Here is a 24,133-nt window from a genome sequence, read left to right on the forward strand (position 1 = left end):
CGCTTTGTTTTTGGTTTGGCAAATAAACCCTTTTTGTTGGAAACTCCTGCCTCGCTCTCCTGCATCTGGGTCCTCACCACACCAGTCCTGACAGTATCGATTTAGCCCCTGAATCGGAACAAAAAAAAAATGGGCCACAGGTCTGAAAGCACCCTTAGATTGATTGTTCACTTAAAAATGACCGATAGCAGTTTATCAGAACATTTCTGAGTCCGGCAGCCTGAATACCTCCCCTTGTTTGGTTCTGGTTCTGGGGGACACAGGAAGGAGTTTCCTCTTCCGCACCCCGGGATAAACAACACGCCCCATTCAGCGCAGCGCAAACCGCAGCCGTTGGCTTTAGGCTGATTTATGGTTCCGCGTTACACCAACGCAGAGCCTACGGCGGAGTGTACCGCGTAGGTCCTGTGTCGATTTAACGCAGAACCATAAATCAGGCTTTACCCATTAATTTATGTGCTACCGGCGCAGAGCGGAGCTCAGCTGCGGGCGAGAGGGCGCCTGCCGCAGGGTTTGCGCTGCGCAAACCCTGCCCGAATTGAACATTGTTTACCGTATTTTCGCGACCATATGGCGCACTGTGTGGAAAGGCGCACCCTCAGTTTTGTGTGTCATTTTTGGTTTTAAAACACACATATGGCGCACCGACCCAAAAGGCGCCGTCTACGGAGACGGAGCTGCACACACACGCGTTGCAAAACACACGCGCTAAAAATCTGTGTGTCGCGCCGCGAATACACACACGCGCATGTCGGGATCCGGTACCGGGTTTGTAACTGACAGATTTGGCTGCAAATCTCGGAGAGTGAAGCTGATCTGACCTGAGACAGACCCCAGAAATCTCTGCTCTTAAAGCGGCCGGGAACCAGGTCATCGGACCCGCTTGGGGAACCAGGAAGTCGGCTGCAGCAGCGCGCATCACCGCGCTGCTGCATCGGTTCCCGACATGCAAAACACACGCGCGCTGCAGAACACTCACACACAAGTGTGCTTATTTAAATAGAGCGGAGCAAAACTTAGTTTGATTGTATTTTATTTCACTTTACACATCAAGCAAATCCTTAAAAGTCTTCATCATCTGTTTCGCATTAAACAGCTCAGTGGATGGTCTCATTCAGCTTCACCCGCCCCCTTCTCTTTTTACCTTCTCATGGTGGCCGACCTGACATTACCGTAATTCAGGTAATAGACACGGCGCACCGTTTCTTAAGGCGCCCGGCACATTTAAAAAAAAAAAAAAAAAAAAAAGTTGCGCCTTATGGTCGCGAAATTACGGTAATTTCACCGTGCCGCGCTGGGACGACATCTCGGCATGTCCAATAGGAGAGAAGGTGGTGGAGGCTGCGCCGACTCCTCTCCTTGCGCCGCGGCAGCACATACACAATGAATGGAGTTGTGTCGGTTGCTGTGTGGATCATGTTCTCACTACAAATAAAAAAAATTTACCGTTTCAGGTCTCGAATGGAATCGGGCCGAGACCACCTCTCCGAGGTGATCTCGGATCGCTTGTTTTGTACCGTTTCAGAGCGCGATTGCTGTGTTCACATATACCAAACGTTCCGATCTTTAGGGGGAAACGTTCCCTGTTCCGGAACAACTGCTTGAAACGGGACAGGTGTGAAAGCACCCTTAATGTCTCTGAAGATCCAGGTCTGAGTGCATGACAACACCCAGATTTCCCGGCCTCATCGGTGGTTTGTAGCTGTAACATCTGAAACTGTCTGCTGACTCTGAAACGCTCTTCTTCTCGTCCAAAAACAGCTACTTTAGTGTTGTTTGTGTTCAGCTGAAGATAATTATGACACATGCAGCGAGCGATGTTCATTTACTCAACGCTTGTACGGGCTAATCGTAGTGTAAAGACAAACAAACATACAGAAGACTGACTTCTCCTCGCAGTCAGTCTGTTGCTCTCCTGGATGGACAGAAGCTTTATCAAGGTGAATTTACTCACCATTCAAAAAGATCCCCAAAATATGAGAGAAATTACACTCTTATATTAAAAATATAACGATAAAAAAACACATTAAGCACACAAGATTCAAACCCTAGTTCCCCACAAGTGCAATTCATCCAGGGTTAATGACATCCTCTGCCAGTGCTTGAACACCAACAATGGTGAAACGTTGAGTTTTAAGACCTCAGCTCCTTCTGCTCTGTCCCGAATATCTTGATAGGTTGGTGCACGGCGATTTTTCCTTTTTACAGAGACAGATATCCAAAATGCAGCATTTCCACTGACACACGGAGGACCTCGGCTGGGTCGCAGTGATTTCACAAAAAGGCTACCAATTAAGCAGTTGAGCTGCAGTCTGCCTCCTCGTGGTGCCAGAACACTTACTGCTGTGATTGTTGGAATAATGACATTATAACACAGCAACCCAGCTGATGCTGGACAAACGAAAGCACATAAACAGAAAACAGGGTTTATCTTAAAAGAGCTCTGTAGGTGGTTTTAAATTAAGCTCTTGAATTTATTCGAGTCTTGTGGAGACCGGTTTTAGTTTTGTTTACCGGTACTCTTTTATTCCTTTTGATATATTTTACTGTCAAAAAACTCTTAAACTATTATTAAACTCATCAAACAGTGAGACACAAACACAGCTTTGCTTTAGTGAGATTCTTTTCATCATTATCAGTTTTGGGAATTAAAACACGACCCTTATAAAAGCCACAATGTTGTTTTAGTTTGGTTTTGGTTGCTCTTTGATGCAATTAAAGAGGTAAAACAGAAAAGTAAACAACTGTTTCTTAACAAGTGTGTGTGAGTGTGTGTTGTATCGCCTCCTCGTGCTGTACGCTCAGGATGTGCATGCGCCCAAACACACTCTGAATAAACCTCAGAAACAGGACTCTAGGACCTGGAGGGGATGCAAAGGTTCCGGTGCCGTCCAGAATGCCAGTTCCACCTTTGAGTTGCAGCTGATAACAAATTGACTACGTTTCCATGCAGTCAATAACCCTTTTCTAACCGGAATATTAGCAATAACCCGGTTGTGCACGGCCATGTAAACACCAATAACCCCTTTTGAATAACCGTAATTTGCTCATATTCCGGTTTTTAAAAATCCAAAAATGACCCCTGGGTTACTGCTTTTCTAACCCGAATATTTGGTCATGTAAACGCCTAACGGGATTTCCCCATCAAAAGGAACATGAATTTGTTTTCTGCGCATGTTCTTTTCGCAAGGAATCTTGGTCTTTTGAGTCCAGGAAGTTACACGATACATACATAAACACGGAGAAACACAAGACCAGGAGGAGACTAATCACTTCATAAATGTGATGAAAGATATGAACATTTTGGTATTTGTAGATGGTAGAAAGTAGGGGGATAGCCAGATTTACAAAAAGGTGAGCGAAAAGTTGCGCGAAGCAGGATTTGTACGAACGCCAGACCAGATCAAGCACCGCTGGAAGAGGCTGAATAAGGAGAACTACAAGGCCGAGAAACAAAACGACTTCTACTGGGCTGTTCATTATCCTCCGTGCTGCTGTTATTGCTGTTGTTTTGGATTTGGATACAGGAAGAAGAAGCGGAAATGACGGTAATTGCGTCATGACGTTTTCCGTGCGTCGCTGGTTTGATCCAGATATCCCAAATGATTACAATTACCATGTATACAGGGATAACCCTGTTTGCTTACGCATGTAAACAGATTATTCAGAATGTTTCAGTAACCAGAATATTGACCTTAAAGCGACACTATGTAACTTTTCCACCTTAATATAATATTTCCAGAGTCATTGTGATGGTACATCAACTTCCAACAGGTTTAATGAACCTCTGTCATGGTCTGAGGGGTCTGTATCACCTTCACTGGTACTATGTAACTTTGAGGAGCATGGTAGGAACCCTTCCACACTAAAAAACTACACATTTTTACGTCTTTGACTGCTTTACGGCATACGTCACTTCCTCCTCCTTCCCGATTCGCAGTCGAGACGAAAATGGGTGGGGCGTGGAGCAAGAGCAAGAGCAAGAGCAAGAGCTCAGGAGAAGCTGGTAACCCGTTGCTGCTGCAGCAGCTCCACATAACAGACGTGGGGAAAAGATCACAAATGGTTTAACTTTTCACCGGTTTCCTGCTCGGAGGCAGAACCACGCAGGCCAAGTATCTGATATAACAAAGTAAAAGAGTGAAAGAGTTGTTGGCTCGCTTGGATCACGGCTGTAACGACCAAACATAACCTTCCACACAGTAAAGCCTGAATTATGGTTCTGCATTAAATCGACACAGACCTACGGCGTAGGGTACGTGGCGACGCGCAAGGTATGGTGTGTGTCGCCGCGTACCCTACGCCGTAGGCTCTGCGTCGATTTAACGCAGAACCATAAACAGCCTTAAACCACAAACACTCACACAGACGGGTCGGATCAAAACATGGGTTTTATTCCCCACTTCTCCAGCTAAACGCAGTTGCTGGCCAGCTCTCTGCGGTGCAATTAACCCCAATCTTCAGATAAAACTAGTTTGTTGAGGAAAGAATATTAACTCTTATTTGTAGCTGCAGAGGAAAAAAATAATCTCACGAGGAAAACAAAAATATTGCTCACGCCTCGGAGCCTCTTCACCATAATATAGCAGTCAAAAAAAAGAAAAGAGAAGTAAGAGGGATACAAAACATGTACTGTATGTTGTACTATTATACAAATTCATTGAAACACATGGCGAGTCAAACATTTACCAAAGCAGCTGCAAAACACTCCTAAACAAGGTAGTAAGCTGTGGGTTGTGCAGAACTGCGGCAGTAAATCCTCATCGGAGCTCCACTCTTTAGCAGGGATTTCATATGGATCCAGACCGTTAATAATCATTATTTTCTCCATATACCGCTCCCTGGCTTCCTTGTTTAAGGTATCCCGGTAAATTCCAGTTCCTTTCCAGCAGTTTAACATCTTTTTTTTTGCGTTCCGTCTGTTCACTTGGTGAAACAGAAAAGTCCGTCCCATCTTCATTCCCTATCAAAACAAATGCACGCGACGGGACAGGAGTTTTCCGGCAGTACGCGCTGGTGCTCATGGGAGACGTAGCGTTCTTTCTGGTAAAGCACTACCGCTTTTGTCCAAAAGATGCCGCCAAACTCAGAAAAGCTGAAAGTTACGTTGTGCTGCTTTAACCCGAATCTTGACTGCATGTAAACGTAGTCAATAAAAGTCTCATTGTAGTTTACTGAGGTTTATATTCCCAAAGCAAGCAGTGTCTGCCACAAATGCAGTGTTTTAGACATGAAAGGCAGCGATACCAGCACCGGTACCAGCCCTGGTTTATCTAACTTGTTCACAAAGGCAAGGCAAGTTTATTTGTACAGCGCAATTCAACACAAGGTAATTCAAAGTGCTTTACATCAACATTAAAAGCGGCAAGACACAATTAAACAGTAAATAACATAAAATGAAATAAAATGATAAGAAAAGAGGTAAAATAATAAAAAGCACAAGCTGTTAAGAAGTAAGGGCAGTAGAGTGCAGTACACATCTCATTCTTAAAATGGCAAGAATTACGTTTCTATACGGCCATGAAAAGACTGTTTGGGCAAAAAATAAATAACTTATAAATACATTTTAATGTGTCAGAATTTTGTAACACAGTTTTGTAATAATCTTTCTTGTACAGATTTGTATTTCTTTATTGAATAAATCCTACCGGTCACTTTTGACCAGGAACACAGAAGGTGTTGTTTTGTGCCTCTGTTTAAATGAAACTGTCAACACATGTTTTATCACTCAAAACAGACCTGGTAAAAAGTTCTAATAATGACAATAACAGATTTAAAATTAACTAAAATAAGACCGGTTAAAAGTGTTGAGTCTAAATTAGCACAATAAGAGGGTTAAAAAATGTATACATTGATGAAAAGAAAAAGAGAAAAATCATCAAGGATCATTGTTTCACTGCAGTGGGGATGTTTATCCCCTGGAAATCTAACTATTATACAACTAATTTGATGCTCCGCCATGTCGGGGTTGTGTGAAACAGTCCTCCTTCAATGAATACCATGAAGTATTTCAGCCAAGGTAGAGCCAAAACCGCCAGTCCAGACCCCAGAGTCCCCAGTCCTGTCCTTCGCCTGAGCAGAGCTGTGACCGGCTGCAGCAGACCCCCGTACCTCTGAGTGACGAGATAACGGATGGATAGCAGCAACTTTAGACAGGTGTTAAATGGTGCTTTTACACTAGTACCTACTCTGCCCAACTAGACTCGACTGACCTTGCCCTCGTTTCTTTTTAATACCCAGATCAGAAGTAGGAGGTTGGAGCGAAACTGCTGTGACGTATTTGATTGTGTGATCTAAACAAAGAAGACAACAACACTAAAGATGTAGAACCTGGAGGAGATGATAGATGTGCTGAGTGAGAGAAGCTTCAAACGGAAACGCTTTTTAATATTTTTTAGTTTGTCTCGACGCTGCTGAAAAGTCCGTTGGGAGCCGTGAGCAGCTATGAAGTGACAGAGCTCCTGGTAGATCTGGTCGTTCCTTATCCCCCGTCTAGATCCCTTTTTAATTCTCTCCTCAGCACCAGGTTTATGAACATCTGCACCACAGAGTTGGATCACCAAACAGACTTTTGCGCTGCCATTGCCTGTCGAATAAAATGAACAAGAAGCCGCGGGTCGATCTTTCTCTGATGTCACATCCTGACTCAGACGTCTGACTCCCAACCCTCCGACCAATCAATTGGCTGTAGTGTGATGACATTAAAGCCCGACTCAGCCTGCTTAGAACCTTGGCAGAATAGTTACAGAAAAAGTATTTGCTCGGCATGTTAGACCCCTAGTGGAGAAGCTCAAAACCAAGGCGAAGCGAGTCGAGTCGGGCTGAATAAGTACTACTGGAAAAGCGCCAAAAGTTTGTCATCATGCCTCGATATTTAATCGAATCCAGAAGCGATCATCGCCATTAGAAGCACCAGATGTTGCTGTTTTCATTTTCAGTCTCTAGGATCGAGGCCGAGCTCGACTCAGGGCTTATTTGCTGCGGAAAAAGTGATTTGCTTGTTGGTTCTACACATTACAGTACCAAGGAAACGAGACATCGCAGTCCCTCAAACAGTATTTCACTTTCCTGTGAAGCTCTCACCCACGTTATTTGCACTTGTGTTTCCGGAGACCGAGCCTGTGAATGCAGACCTTGTAATTGTACAGTTACTGTCGGTTTGTTGTGAGTGTCTCTGTTCAGGCAGTAGCCTGGAATGGCTCAAAGCTGGCTCCGTGGGGGCTCCTCTGCGTTTCCAAACTGTTTTGGAGAACGCAGTTAGCTGCAAGTTATAATTCACGCCCCGCAGTGCCACCACATGGCTGGCAGACTGACAGACAGACTGCAGCCTGACAGTCGGACAGGTTATTGCCAGCACCGCTTCGCGAGCTGCCCCCCCCCCGAGCAGGAACGAGCTCCATTCAGTACAATCAGATATTTATTGCACAAGTGGAGCCGTCTATCCTTGAGGGGTCATATGCAGAAGGCCTTCTGTTCGCCTCGGCAGTGAAAATGACATTTGCCTCCTCAGGTCTGTGTACGTTCCCATCACACTCGAAAACAGACATCCCATCTACCGCCGATACCGTCCTGGCAACAGACGGGACATCACAGTGATGTCGAGAGCGGTTCGATGTCTCTGTAGAGCAGCAAAGTGTCATTTATTCATCGGGAAGAGGCTATATGCATCGAGAGCAAGCTGTGGGCGAAACGCGTTTGTGTGTGTGTTTATGTGCGGATGTGAAGCGCAGGATGTGAAAACCACTTGCTGTTCAGTTTAAATAGGTGGCACTGGACCCAGAAAGAATCTCATGCATCTGAAGAAACATCTCCCCTGGAGACGGTTGGAGAGGGAAGAGATTTCTGAAACTGCTCTCAGAGCAGCTACGTGCAAGAGCGCAGAGAAAAACTTGTCTCCAAGTTTCTAATTGAGTGCAAAACAATAATTGACCAGCTGCCAGATGATACTCTGAGGTTCCATTATGTTACGCTGCATATAAATGCATGTTTATACGCATTTATAACACTCTGACGCAACGTCCCAAAACAACTTAACCCACGCCACGGTGTAGGGATGGGAATCGAGAACCGGTTCTTATTCAGAACCGGTTCCCAGTGTTTAAATTCCTCTGGAATTGTTTGGAAATTTTGCAAACAATTCCCTTTTCGATTCCAGTGGGAACGAAGGACCTCATCACGCACGTTGCATAAGTCAACAGTCAATAGTAAACATGGCGCCATGAACCAAGGCCCGCTGTTTCACGGAAAGTACAGTCAAGGCAGGGTGACCAAACCAAAACCCCAAACCAATGGGTGGTGAAGCAGAGAGAACAGGCAGGAGAAAAGTGACAGGAAATAAAGGAAAGAACATGATGAGATAAAACACATTAGCAACTAAATAAAGTGAAACAGGGCTATACAGGACTGTCTCAGAAAATTAGAATATTGTGATAAAGTCCTTTTATTTTCTGTAATTCAAAAATGTCGTACATTCTGGATTCATTACAAATCAACTGAAATATTGCAAGCCTTTTATTATTTTAATATTGCTGATCATGGCTTACAGCTTAAGAAAACTCAAATATCCTATCTCAAAAAATTTGAATATTCTGGGAATCTTAATCTTAAACTGTAAGCCATAATCAGCAATATTAAAATAATAAAAGGCTTGCAATATTTCAGTTTATTTGTAATGAATCCAGAATGTATGTATGTTGTTTTTTTTAATTGCATTACAGAAAATAAAGAACTTTATCACAACATTCTAATTTTCTGAGACAGTCCTGTATGTACACACATGCAAAGATTCAGGGGACAATCGGGACAGAGACAGCCCACGACGGATGTCAGACAATAACACACGTACAGTAGGGGAAACAGGATTTCAAAGTAAAGCAAAGTCAACCAAACCAGTCGAACCCACGGAAAGAACGGGAAATAAAGAACATCTAACCACAAAGGAGTAATGAAGTAGAGTTGTCTCATTTTTGAACTCTGTTATGTTTAACTGCTATAAACCATCAAATCAGGGGAAGAGATCATGTCAAAGCTGAATATTAAGTAAAAAACATCCCTGATAATACTTTTAATGTTTTATGGGAGATGCTTTCATGAACTTCTTAGAAAGAAATAATGAGAAATGTGGAGAATAAAACAGAAGTGACATTAATATGATTGTTTAAATCAGATCCTTGAAAATCCTCAAACTGTGATATCTTTGTACTTCTATTGATCAATGATGCTAAAAGATATGCTTTTGAAAATCCCACTGCAGCCTTCGTACCAACCCAGAAAGGGTTCTGGTTTTATACCTGAAAGGGAAAAGATGTTTTTTTTTAGTTTCTTACACTTCTATTTGTGTTACAACCACATAAAATGTGTCAAAGTCATAATGTCCAGCATGAAGCAGGATCTGCCGGCCTGAATTCCAGTTATTCTTATTAGATGATTATATAATCATTTGTTTGAAGGGACAGACTGAGAGGAAGAGCGCTGATTTAAGCGAAAATGTGAGGAGAATTAAAATGTGATTGAACAGGAATCTCCACGAGAGAGAGAAAAATGTCTAAAAAGATGAAAATCTGCAGGAAAAGAGAGAGGCGTGGAGGAGAAATGTGGAGGGATGGAAGAGGAGAGACAACATTGAGATGGATGGAGGGGAGAGTCATCCACGGAGAGAAGAGAGCTGAAGTGATCAAAGAGGACTGAGATGAAGGAGAGGAAAGGAGACGGAGGCTGTTCTCGCATACGGTGCATCTTTTTTCGTTGGTTTCAGAGGAGCGGAGGCTGTGAATGCCGAGTACGAAGCCGCTGGAGCAGTGACACGCTGCAAATGAAGAGGATCTTTGTGGTGATTTCAAATATGTATGAACACGTGAAGAAGAGGATAAGTGTGTCTTTTCACCTCAAGATGTAAGACAGATGTGCAGAAGTAGTAAAGTAAGTGATGGACACTGGTGATCTTTGGCCCCTCGGGCTGCACTGAATGGAGAACATGTTTGATTATCTTGGGGGAGGTGGTGGGGGACTGAGGAAAAAGAAAAAGGTGCATCCTTTACGTAAGCGGCTTCCAGGTGGTGAGCGGCCTGCGTTTCAGTCCTTTCATCAACGTTTGTGAAAGGACATACAGGAGAAAGAAGACCTGCATGTGCTGAGCAGCTCAAATCCCACGTGAGGATTGAGAAAGAGGTCAAAATGAGGCGCTCCAGGGGGCCTCATGTACAAAGAGTGCGTGGATTTCAACGTGAATCAGTGCGTGGAATTCTTGCGTACGCAAAAAAAAATTCACATCACAGTCAACGTGGATTTGAGCGCACATGCAGGAGCACAACAGTCCGCCCTGTCTCCTCCCTCCAGTAGATATATTTGAATATGATAATAAGGATAATTATCCATTAAAAAATGCTCATCTTAACAAGGAACTTGCAAAAACAAGTAAAACAAAATAAAAAAAAAACATCGACTGTGAGCTGGAGACAGTCCTGTCAAAAGTTGAGGCTCGAAAAAATAATTTATTTGGGGGCATTTCTTCCGATTTAAGCTGCATTGCATTATGGGTAATGCTGTTCTTTGCTTTACGTTGCGTTCCGTAAAGAGTTTTGGTTTTATTATGATCGTACGGGTTTGTGAATGTTTATGAGCAGCGTTAGTGCATCATTACACTTTCCTTTTCTTGTTTGTATTTTAAGAACCGACAACCAGAATTTAAGTTGGTGGATGAAAAACGGCTCCTCGTTCCGCTTTATTGTCACACGTATTATATATTAACGGATTAAGCCCAATGTACACATTTATTGAGTCTTTATTGAGTATTGATGTCTGCGTGACCGCAACTTTCCACGTTCAAATACATTTTTGAACATCAGACCGTGAGCGTAGAAAGTGGCGTGCGCACGTTTTTTGTGCGCCGCACATTTTGTACATGAGGCCCCTGGTCTGCAGGAGTACTACCCACCAGGAGGAATGCAGGTTTCCTGTGGAAGAGAGATTAAAGAGCCACGAGACACCCCCCGTTGAACATCAGTGCTGAAAAAGACTCCCTATAAAATGTCTCCCTATATTTCACATGACAACAGTATCAATCATGAAGGCAAGGCAAGGCAAGTTTATTTGTATAGCACAATTCAACACAAGGTAATTCAAAGTGCTTTACATCAACATTAAAAGTGGCAAGAAACAATTAAACAGTAAATAACAAATAAAATGAAATAAAATGATAAGAAAAGATGTCAAATCGGAAAAAGCACAAGTCGTTAAAAAGTAAGGGCAGTAGAGCAGGTACATCTCATTCTTACAATGGCAAGAATTACGTTTCTATACGGTCAAAACGTCCAAAGAACGGGTCAAATACAGTATTACAAAAGTAATCTGTAACAATTCGTACGGTGAATTAAACCAATTTGACAATTCTATGCCACAATGCCTGTTTCCAGGTCTTATTGAATCGGCATTCAAAGCCAAGACTTCACACAAACACCTCCTCGTCTTGCGTTTTAGTTGGTGTTGTGTGATGGAGATGACGTAGACCGGTGTTGTTCCTTACATAACCTTAAATAACCCAAGGATGACCTTGTCTGAGGCTCAAGCGCTGGACGAACGCCCTGAGCAGTCGTGAGCGTTCGTCCCCTTGAATGGTGAATAATCGCGGTGAAAGTCAAAAGGACCGTCAAGCTGTGAAATGACTCGCATTTAACAAAATAACCGTCATTCCCATCCAGACGTGCTGGGATGTGAGTCTGCGAGCGGTGTGAACCCCATGGGAGGAGGAGGCCGCACTCAGGACATCGCAGGCTACTGTACGTCGTGCACGGATCAGTTACTCGCCAACTCAGCTCACCTCTGGATAGCAGCCGAATGGAAGCACATCTCTGAACAGACTGTGTTCATCTAAGCAACAAACTGCCCAGCAAGCGAAGGACTTGTAAACTTGAAGAGTCTACTTCATGATGCCATTCAGAGACACAAATGCTGGTCTGGAAACCATTTTTCAATTTAAAATTATGCTCAGATCGTCGTATTTTTCCGCCGACCTGTCATTAGTTAGCGGCAGCAGAACAGATTTGTCGTCCAGGACAAACACATCGGTTCAGTTACCTCGGTAACGCCAGAGTGATGTGAGCTCATAATTCTCTGTATGATGTCACCATTCTCTGTACGATGTCACAATTCTGTCACATCATGTTAGGTCTTGGCCAGCTGGGGTTTCCCCTCGACCCGATCGCGTGTAGAAATCTGATTTCTGTGCGTTGTTTTGTTTTTAAAGTGTCTGGTCCCTTTTTCTTGGTGGCTTGTGGTCTTAAAATGCTTCAGGATCCTCACCGCTCACAGCAGTGAAGATGGCGTCTACTGAAAACACCTCGGCCCCCCCTCAAGATTTGTTTCTGTGTAAAAAAGAAATAATGATAATAATTCACACATGTTTTATAGAGTTGGTTCCTTTAATGGGAGTAAAACGAGGGAATTTGTTCACTAAATCTGAAATTTGGATCAAATACTTAAATCTTAACTAAATTTTTTTCAAGACCCAAGACGGCAACAGAAACTCAACAGATCTTTTTTTTTTATTATTAGGGCCCGAGCACTTACAGTGCAAAGGCCCTATTGTATCTGTAGGAATTTTTCTTTCTTTCTTCTGACGAAAGGAGGGCCTTTTTTCCCCCCTAAACGTGCCCCAAAAGTCACCAAATTTTGCACGCAAGCCAGGCCTGTCAAAAAATGTTATATTTAATGGTTTGCATTAATGGGAGTGGCCTAATGGCTCAACAGCGCCCCCTAGAAAACTTTGTGCCTCAAGCCTCAGTAAAGATGGCGTACATCCAATGTGATGCATTCAAACACAGAAGAGGAACAAAAGTTTGGATGCAACACCAACCATGCTTCGGATTAAACCGGGCAATTCCCATCTAAGGTCAAAGGTTTCCAAGACACCAAAGCCGGGACACGGCCATGACATTCAAAAGCGTCCGAGCGACCAGCCAGAGGACGCGCTATTGATTAGTTGACCGAAGACCCGTTTCACAGAGGAAGAGGTTGAGCCAGGGTGGAGGACTGAAGGCACAGGCTCAGGCCTGCAAAGATAAAGAGAGATTGTTTTTCATTTGTGTTATTGATGAACTAATCTTGGTGCCAAGCCTAATCAGAGCATCATTTCAAAGGCTGTTTGTTCTCGCTGGATGAAAATCAATCGCTCACAGTCAGATCTTTTGCACTGCTCTCTCTCCCTCTCCCTCGTCTATAAAAGTGATAATCTAATAACGACCGAGCTTCACCCTGACAGTTAACATCTACGTTTGACTGCTTGTACGACTGCATTTTATTCTTTACTTGCACGTTGTTGTTTTGTCCTGTGGACTCATCTTTTATTCATCACTTTGGGAGATCGTTGAGAGAGAGTACATGCAACCATAGATACAACCTGCAGGCTTTCTAGGATTTACTTTTGTTTGGCGTCTCTATCAGTTACTCTGAGATGCTGTAGTTGCTTTGATTGTCTGTCCTGCTGCTGTTAGTCTGTGTGGATGTGGTGGGGTTGTTTTTTTCTGTTGGTCTACCGTCTCCTGTAGCACTTTGACTTATTGTACCTGTTAAAAAAAAAGGATATTCAAGTATTTTTTTTCCTCATCTGCCTCCTTCCTGGCCACTAGTCTTCTCTTGGGTCTTCGACCATAAACACTGTGACACCTACAGCGAGATGAACTGCTTGTCTGCATTTATTTATAAATGTGGTCCAATTTCCATCTGAATCACAATAATAGACAACAACAATGTGCTAAAGTTTATAATACACAAGTATAATCTCATCTGTATTGGTATTGGTACGTAACTAGTCCTGTGACTAATCACAGTGGGTCTCTAATTATCTGGGGCTCATTTATAAAGCTTGCGTGCGCACAAAACAGGGCTTGAAAGATGTGTACGCCACCTTCTACGCAAAGGTTGGGATTTAAAAAAAAAGAACATAACGGGAAAATGTGCGTATCTTTGCGCAAACTTTGATCCTAACGCACGAACATTTTGAAGATCTGGGGAACTGGCGACGCAGATGGTGAGGTGGTGAAATGAAGCCAGATTCATGTCCTACTTTTAATGTCATCACATATCAGACTTATAATATAATAGCGCTGATCGTGTCCCTCTGTGTTTGAAGCACAGCGTCAGTCAGGACGCTCTGGTGCTGCTGCTGCAGCCGCGGTGCAGGACACGCCGTGAACCTCCTTGTCACCCACCGCTTCCAACTGTATAGTGACTGAGGACAGAACAAATGAGTGCCGGGCCACTCTACGGAGCCCCCAAAGGGAAACAGATTTTTTTTATATATATAATGAGTTTCACATGCGCATGTAAAACTCATTATATATATTTAAAAAATCTGTGTCCCTTCAGGGGCTCAGTACCTCTTGACCTCCACCTTCAGATCGCACCACTTATTTTTTATTTTTGCCACAGTTCTGTCCATGGCACTCACGGCGTTTACAGCAGCAACGACATGCTGCCACTCACTCGCTTTCTTTCTGTTAGTGATGCCGCTACTGCAACCACCAAATAATGTGGTTTTCCTGGCCTCCACCTCATCCACAACATCTCGATCTCGGTCTCCGTGAAATTTAGTGGAACGGTGAGCTGGCTCGACACGTCTCATTCATCCTGACGCACAGCAGAAACAGGCTGCAGGAAGCCGCTGCGCATTCTCAGCAGGCTCATTCATATGCAAATACAGTCATTGAGTAGTTTGCATTCACCATTCATGGTAAAAAGTGGGCGTGTAGAGGGCGGGATATGAGGCAAATTCACGTGCGCAACCTTCCAGCTGGACTGCGATTTATAAAGAGAACATTGCGTGCAGATGTGCGTGCACACGGTTTTATAAATCAGGATTTTTTTGTGCGCACGCCATTTTCGGCTTTTGAGCGCACGTACACTTTTAGTATGAATCCTACGCACTCTTTTATAAATAAGGACCCTGTATGTTTTCTCTTTTAACTGGTCCCTAGTGTTCCTGGGTATTCTGCATGCCTCAAAACGGAGTTTCAGTTGGGTGACTTTGTTGAAACTCTCACATACTGTATGTGCTAGAGATTTTTAAAACGTAGGTCAAAACTGGAAAGTCAAGGCAATGCATTAATAAAGCAGTAAGACGTAGTATACTGGAGCTTCAATCAGTGATTGGCTTTACATGAACATCAAGAACATTTTATACGCCTGAGTAGGAGCATGGTGTTGCGCCTGATGTATCGAGAATGTTTTTATAAAAGTTAATATGTGTTTGGTTTCTCATTTTTAAAAAGGATCTAGATACACATTTCATTGTTTGAACATGTAACATTTGGTTACTTTGTAACCTTGGTTCTCTGAGTGAAGAGACTATCTCTCCACTCCGTTACATATTTCATATGTACGGGGAACTCTTTAAGACACCCCGTGAGGAGACGGTGCAGCCCACAAGCCCAGTACACCGAAAAGTGACAACTCTTATTCTTCTACACTATTTACATACCAATCAGGACAAGGCCCCGCAAGACGCAAAGGCTAAGCCTGAGAGCCAGACGGGCCGCTCAGGACAGTCCGCAAGCCGCAAGACTGACCAAAAGAAACCAAACAAAAAGTCAAGAACGGAGCGGCCGCTCAGATCAGCCGCTCAGATCAGCCCGCAAGACGCCAAGCTGACCGAAGGACACAATAAAGGAAACAGGCATGTAGCCCCCTACCGTTGAGTCACACCCAGCACCTGCTCACCAAAGGAGGGGCTGGCTGCAACATTCAGACGGTAAAAACGTGACAACGTGGACTGAGATGACCATGCTGCACAGATGGTAGCGGGAGAGGCCCCTCGCCACAAGGCCCATGAAGTGGAAACACCACGCGTTGAGTGCGCCCGAACCCCGGACGGGACAGGCACACCTGAGAGCACATAAGCCTTCTGAATTGTGTCCACAATCCAGTGGGACAGTCAAGACTTAGATAAGGGTCTGCCCAAACACCTTGAGTTGAAACAAACAAAAAGCTGATCGGTCTTCCTGATGGCCTGCGTGCGCCGTATGTACTCCGTCAAAGCCCTGACAGGGCACAGCATGGGCAGGAGCTGCTCAGTTGTCTGTCTCACCTCAGAAGAGGACAGTGACCACAGCTCGACCGTCTGGGACAGATGGAACTCAGACAGAACATTAGGCAGGAATGCTGGATTGGGGTGGAGGACAACCCTCGAGCTATCCGGCAGGAACCTACAGCAGTCAATGTGAACGGACAGTGCATGGAGCTCGCTCACCCTCCTGGCAGAAGTCACAGCTAGCCGAAACGCGGTTTTCAGGGAAAGCCATTGCAAATCAGCAACCCCAAGGGGCTCAAAGGGGGAATCCAGAAGTGCACCAAGGACGATATCCAAGTTCCAAGGAGGGACCGAAGGTCCAGTCCTACGAACCGCAAGCCTCTGGGCACCCTTAAGGAACCGGGAAATCAAGGAGCAGTCATCGGGAGACAATGGATGCTCACCGGCACAAACTGCCTTTACAGCTGCCACCATACCTCGCAGGGTGGCTTCCCAGCCTCCAATTGAGACTGCAAGAATGACAGGATGCCCCGGGCAGTGGCTGAATAGGGATCCATCTGGTGAAACCCCACACCAAGTGGTAAATAGCCCCCAACGGTATGAGTAGGCAGCCCTAGTGGAAGGTGCCCGGGCCGCTTGCAAGCCTGAGGCCAGGAGCCTATAAGAAACCACAACTGTGGTCTGGCAGGACATCTGTGGACACAGGCCCGAGCCCAGCAGGCACCGTTGGACAGGTCGCATATACAGGAGGGCAAGAGGGACAACCTGCACCATGGCTGCCATCAGGCCCATTAGACGAAGGCAGAGCCCCCAGCTGGCCCGAGAGTGCAGCTGAAAGTGGCTGAGGCAGACCGTGAAGGCCTGCTGCCTCTCCAGAGTCAGCGTGATAACCGCCCTCCTGGATTCCAGAACCGTGCCCAGGAAGGTTGACACCTGGGAAGGCTGGAGCTTGCTCTTCTTGTAATTCAAGCGCAGACCCAGGGTTTGAATGTGCTTCGGAAGCAGGGCCACGTGGTGGCGGCATAGCTCCTCCGAGACCGCACAGCCCAGCCAATCGTCGAGATAATTGAGGATGCGGAGCCCCTGCAGCCTCATAGGTGCGAGGACCGCATCCATACATCGGGTAAATGTCCGGGGAGCAAGGGATATGCCGAAAGGCAGGACCCGGAACTCAAACCGTTTGCCCTCGAAGCCAAACCTCAGGAAATACCAGTGCCCCTGCCAGATGGGTATTTTGAAGTACGCATCCTCGAGGTCTATAGTGGAAAACCAGTCCCCCATGGTCCCCCCCAGCTTGCCGCACCCTGGGAATCGTCAACCTCCTGCACTTCAGGGGACAAAGCTATTTGTTGAGCCCCCTGAGGTCCAGAATCGGACAAAGTCCCCCGTCCCGCTTGGGGACCAAGAAGTAGAGAAAAGAAGTAGAGAAAAACCCAGCCTGGTGATCCCCGCACTCCACCTCCCTTATGGTGTGTTTTTCCAAAAGGGAGGACAACTCCTCCTGCAGAACCTCTGCATGTTGAGGGTTGGTCACAGTAATGAAAGTGGCCAACCTCGCCACAGGAGGTCTGTGTGAAAACTGTAAGCGGTAGCCATGGGTCATGGTGGAAACCACCATTGGGTCCGCCCCCAAAGCCGACCACGCGTCCCTGTAACGGCTTGCCGACAGGGGCCGCTGGCAGGCTGTGGTCTGGGAATAGTCAGGAGGGGGGTGGGCGCTTGGAGGACCCCTGAGCCGGTCCCCCTCTCTTCCCCTGATGACGAGAGTTACACCGACGAAAAGCCTCCAGTTGGGGCCTGAGGTCCCCTGATCCCCATGTTGGGGCCTCTAGTGTTGGACGACGGACCGCTGTTCTTGCCCGCCTGAAGCCTTCCCTGGAGTGCCTGGAGAGGCCTGACACCTCTCGTGCGCAGCAGCGATTGTCCCATGCCTGCTGCAACAACTGAGCTGCATTTGAACCAAACATGGCTGAAGGTTCCACCGGTAACTTAACCAAACAGTCCCGATCACTTTGCTGGAGCTGAGACTGGGACAGCCATAAGTGGCATCTAGCAACCCAAAAGGATGCTAAGGCTCTGCCTGTAGCCACCGCCTGCTCCTTCATAATTGAAGGGAGGACTGAGGAAGCTGTCCGAAGTTGGGCACCAGCTGTAAGCCGCCCACAATCACCACCTTCATAAAGGTTTGGTTCCTGCCACTTGATGATGCCTGATCATAGACTTCATTACAATAGTGGCGCTCCAGCCAGTTGATGAATAGGCTATTGCTACTTGACAGTTTCCCTGCAGAAGCCATCACCACCCTCAGTATTCATAACAAGGGAGAGGAGAAGATACAAGTCCACAAAGGAATCAGGTCATTTTTAAATAACTTGCAAGTGCAACTTGCAAATTTTGGGCAATGCAGAGACTGAGAACGGAGAACAACCACTAAAGGTGGCTCATTCAGTGGGAGAAGACGCTGAACTGACTGACTGAGTTAGCAGGGCAGTCACGGCGGCTTTCAAAGCGAAACGAGCAGAATATATTATATTAGCAGAGAAAGACAGGCTGAGTGTCCTGATAAGAACATCAATACTGTATTATGATGTTACAAAGCTAGTAGTTTGGTGCACATCTGCGTCTGCCTGGCTCCATGTCGTTATATTATTTGGTTTTTATTTTTTTGCCCTTGAGGGCCCACATACAACTTGCACTTTAATTTTCCCCAAATTATACACAGAGAATAAGCATTATTAATTAATCCTCCTCACTGGCTGAAACTGTTTTCTTGAGTTGGCCCGACTCAACCGTCTGGTACTCGGATATTTGATGACCATACCATCAATCACACTTACGGCAATCTATTTAGTCTGAATGAGACTCTTTATTAAATCAAATTATTACATAAACAAAGAAAGGTGCTTGTTTATTCTAGAAGAGGCAGAACCAGACTGAGGGAGATGAGCTGCTTTAAATTACGACCCCATTCATCATTATAGAAGTGCCGCCTTAAAATTGAGAAGCATCCATCAGTTTATCGACAACCATCTAATGAGTATCAGGCCACTTCATCAGCTTCAACACAATCTGCCCTCTCATTCATCTCAGAGGGGAGGCCTATCTGTTCGTGGCAGACAAGACACAGACACACACACCTACGTATGGATAAACACACAAAGATAAAACCAGGAAGTCGCTCCCTTAATGATGGGGCGAGTGAAAACATGGCGTATGAAGTGTGTGTTTATCTCAAAGTAGACACTTTTGGTTAAAACACAGAGGGCGAATTAGCAACAATAAACCTGCTTTGCAGAAATGGCCATTTCTGGCAGGGAGAGGCTTTTCCCTTTACTCTCGAGGACTTTGTTCCTCCGCCGGGGATTCTTTTTGCTCTGCATACATTGTTATTCCGTCAGAGTCCGCCGCCGTTGTCTGCTGGAGGGTTCAGCGTTTACTGCTGGTTCCTCCTCCAGACACCTGTTAAAACTGTGGAAACAACTCCAGCAAGAGGTTTTTAGGTTTTGAGCATATCCATTCTTTGAACCTTCTTTTCTTTTCATGTCGGGTTGAATATCCCTTGAATGCCCTAAGAAATTCTTCTTTTTCATGTTTTGAACATGCGTGTACTTGGTTTCAAGGCTATTACTGAATAGTTGAATTTCTTGGTATTTGCTGACTGAAAAACAACCATTTTTCCATCAGTCTGGGTATCTATACGTTTGTGTTTGAGATTCTTGTATAATATAGTACATCTGTCAGCCTGTTAAACTGGTTTCATTCAGTCGTCCTCAGTTTCCTGGCGCAGGCCAGAAGAAAACTGCAAACATGGAGCTTGCAGGAGGTTTTTTTTTGCTAACATATCAAATAAACAATGCCGATTAAGTTCAATAATCTCCCAACTCATGTAGACATGGTGTGGTGCTGATCTTTACCGGCCTGGAGTAGCAGTAATATTTGCACTTTAGACGAGGTATAGAGGGTCTGCATTGACGTCACTTTCCCACTGGACGACGCCCCCTTACTCGTGACAAAACATCAGCAAAAATGGCTGCAACTAGTGGAGAAGACGGGATAACAGCCGATTATCAGCTTAAATTGAAGGCAGTTGGACTTGACAGTGACCCGTACAGTTACCTGAATAACCAGTGGTCCATGGACATTAATATTTGGACACCGATCCAGTTCCCTGATATTTATATGTACTTAATTTCTACGCCGTGGAAATACACGAAGCAAAGCTTGAAGGCATACAAAAGTCTTAACCCTTGGTCCTACTTCAAGCAGAATTTGTTGTAGAAATTAAAGAAATCCATTTGTCTCTCTTAAGCTTATTTTTTGTCCGTAAAACGATAACTCAGATTTCTTGCTAAATCTATGAGTACAGTCGATCGCACAACAGCTCTTTGCCATTTCAGATGTTTTTGAGTTGCTCAAACTTAAAGTTTACGCTGCCACTCAAACATTCTGCCACTCAGTGGGCATAACCCGCTGTGAAGTCACATCTGTGACATCATGCGCATTCCCTCTATACAGTAACACTGCGCTGCAAACCTTTCAAGAGATTAGAGACGGGTATAATTCGTTCGTTTACAGACCCATGGTATTCTGATAGCTCGCCCTGGTCACGGAGCAGGGCGGCCAGGTCCGCCATGGCATGGGCGAGCGCGTCAAGGGCCCGCTCCATGCCTCCCTTCTCCATCCCGTCGGGCCCCACGTTGGGTGCCAGTGTAGCACGATGAGTGCTACGGGGGCCAGACCGACAGGATAGAGAAGACACAGAGTTTTGTGCAGAACCCTTTTTATTCACTGGAACCTCACACCCAGGACACACGTGCACAAGCCACACGACCAGCAGCAGCAGCTTCTCAGCAGCAGCTCCTCCGACCCTGCAGCTTCTCTGTCTCTCCCATATAAGGCTGGCAGGGTGGAGAGGTTGACGGGCCACACCTGTGTCCAGTCAGCCTGAGTGCCTGCATCTCCTCCACCCTGCCACACAGGTCATTAGTTTATTCCCAAAGATTACATACGCGTGACGTGAACTGATGGGAATGTCCTTCTTGCACAAAATGAATATTGAAGTCAGTGTAAATATTATCTTATGCCAAATTATTAATTATACCGTAGTATTTTACATAAAATCTCATCTGAGGGCTCGACTCCAATTTATGAGTGAATGCAGTAGAAAAACAAGTCTGAGTCCAACTGAGCCGAGTCCCGAGTCCTGCAATATAGGACTCAAGTTAGAGTCCTGGGGCCTCATTTATAAAAGAGTGTGTAGGATCCATACTAAAAGTGTACGTGCACTCAAAAGCCGAAAATGGCATGCGCGCAAAAAAATCCGGATTTATAAAACCGTGTGCACGCACATCTGCACGCAATGTTCGCTTTATAAATCACAGTCCAGCTGGAAGGTTGCGCAGGTGAATTTGCTTCATATCCCGCCCTCTACACGCCCACATTATACCATAAATGGTCAATGCAAACTACTTTATGACTGTATTTGCATATAATTGAGCATGCTGAGCATGGGCAGTGGCTTCCTGCAGTCTGTTTCTGCTGTGCGTCGGGATAAATGAGACACATGTCGAGCCAGTGTTCTGCCGAGGTGTCCTACCTTGGCAGAAAATACTACCGTACGATCCCTGTTTCTTTTATCTCAGTTTCTATTTTTTCAAAGGCTTTTTCATGCAAATAGACGATTTAACAGCAGGAAGTCAGAATGTGCTTCCACATAGATCTATGTGTACGACGCTTCGGCGGAAGAAAAAAGCCTGTCAAATCACGCTTCCACATAGATATTGGCAGGTAGGATGATTTGACCGATGAAAATACCCCGTCATATAACGCTTCCACATAGACCACGCTTCCACATAGACATCAACATTTATCTATCTATCTATGTAGTGTAAACTCTAGTGTGTTAGAGTCAGTAGTCATAGTTGCAGCTATAGAACAAGACTATATTAGTTAGTCTCAAATATAGCTTTGCGGTAGATAGATATGCTGCTATAGGCTTATGCTGCAGGGGGGCACGGACATGATCCGCTGGGCGGTGCCTCTCACCCTTCTTCTCTTCTCCCTTTCCCTTCTCCATTTCCATTTTTATAAATGTCTCATAGCTATCGTTTTGTCCATCGCTCCTGTAGTTTCTTGTGCTGGCCCCCCCAGCATGCATGTTTGCAGGCCGGAGCCTCGGGAGCTGCGTTCTGGCCTGCGGTCCCGGTCCCCCCCCATCCCCGGTCATCCCGTTGCTGCTTCCACCTGCCTACGTGGATGTCTGCTTTGTGCTGCTGACGCCCCCCCCCCCCTCTGGTCATCCCGCTGCTGCGTCCGCCTGCCTGTGCCCCCCCCCTCTGGTCATCCCGCTGCTGCTTCCACATGACTGCTGTGTGCTGCTGACGTCCCCGACTCCCCCACTCTTGCCTTCGGCAGGAGTGTCCCCCCTTATGAGCCTGGTCCTGCTCAAGGTTTCTTCCCTCCTAAAGGGGAGTTTTTTCTTGCTACTGTTTGGCTTAAGGCTTTTCTCCCACTATGGGAGTTTTCACCTGCCATTGTTTATGTAATAATTGCTCGGGGGATTATATTTATATTTATAATTATACTTACTGTATGTTTATGTTCATGTTCTGGATCTCTGGAAAGCGTCTAGAGACAACATCTGTTGTATTAGACGCTATATAAATAAAATTGAATTGAATTGAATGCCACAAAACAAAAATCGAAAATGTGAAACTGTGTGTGTGTGTGTGTGTGTGTGTGTGTGTGTGTGTGTGTGTGTGTGTGTGTGTGTGTGTGTGTGTGTGTGTGTGTGTGTGTGTGTGTGTGTGTGTGTGTGTGTGTGTGTGTGTGTGTCCGTGTGTGTGTGTGTACTCATTAACTGCTTGTCACAGGGGAGTGGGACAGAAGAAGAAAGTCACTCAAACCAACAGAGAGATCACTATTCCTGCCCTCCCTTCCTCTCTCCATCCTCTCTCCACCTCCAGTTCAGATTTTTAGTTCCTGCTTTATTCCCAACCCCTCTCTACTCGGTCAGATGTTCCTCTCACGCTGTCATGTATATTCGTTTGTCTCTGCTGAGGGTCCGCTGGGTGCTGAAGATGAAGAAGTATCCTCGTTGCCAGGCTTCCTGCTAAATGTGTCTTGGCATCTCTGCAGCACGGCTGTCCATTATGTACATATGCACCCCTCCCTAAAGGAACACCTCTTAACAAGACCATCTGGACTCCATGGCAACTCTGGGAGTGTATGATGTTTGTAGCAGGTTCCAAATGATCCTACAGGTAAATGTCAGAATGTCTTCTATTGTAGTGTCATATTATATTATAAAATTAGCACAAAAAGTAAGGACGTGTGTTTGGTAGTTTTTTTCTTTGTTGTAGTCGTGTTTCTTGGCAATAAATCTCCAATGTTGGAAAGCCTGTTTATTTTCCTTTTTAAATGGTGCCACATTTGTAAGGAACATGCATTTGTGGGATGAGCAGCAGAGCGGGGGATGTGGGCTGTAACCATGAACAGTTTGCCAAATCTTCTCTGCCAATGCTGGACAACTTATTTTGCTGTTGTGATTGACTCCTGCTTTGAGCTTTGAGTCAAACAAACTGACAAGGAATATAATGGATGAAACAATTCAGCCTGTATACGATACACTGAGGTGTCTTCACATCTGTGATGAGGACCATTACACGAGGTTATTTACTTTCACTACATTGGCTTTACTTTAGGATCATTCTTAGCATCATGACTAAACATCCTCACTGTGGTCTGGTCTGTCCAAATGGCGCCGTTCCAGACGTCTTTGGTCTGTTAAAATGGAAATTGGCAGACATCAGCTATGCTGTCAGGAGTCCCTCTCTTGGCAACCCTTACAAATAATCAATACCTGTAATATTTATTTTGCCATTTTTCTTATTGTACCATCATGAATTTTAACAATTATGCCAAGACAGACCTGCAGAGTCTGAGATGTGGCTCTCTTCCATTCGTTATTAGGAGGTGGACTGTTGGGTGTTTCTACGGCTGCCAGTTGGCCAGTAATCGTGTGTGTGTGTGTGTGTGTGTGTGTGTGTGTGTGTGTGTGTGTGTGTGTGTGTGTGTGTGTGTGTGTGTGTGTGTGTGTGTGTGTGTGTGTGT

The sequence above is a fragment of the Cololabis saira genome, chromosome 4 (genome assembly GCF_033807715.1).
Source record: "Cololabis saira isolate AMF1-May2022 chromosome 4, fColSai1.1, whole genome shotgun sequence".
NCBI classification, from domain to species: domain Eukaryota; kingdom Metazoa; phylum Chordata; class Actinopteri; order Beloniformes; family Belonidae; genus Cololabis; species Cololabis saira.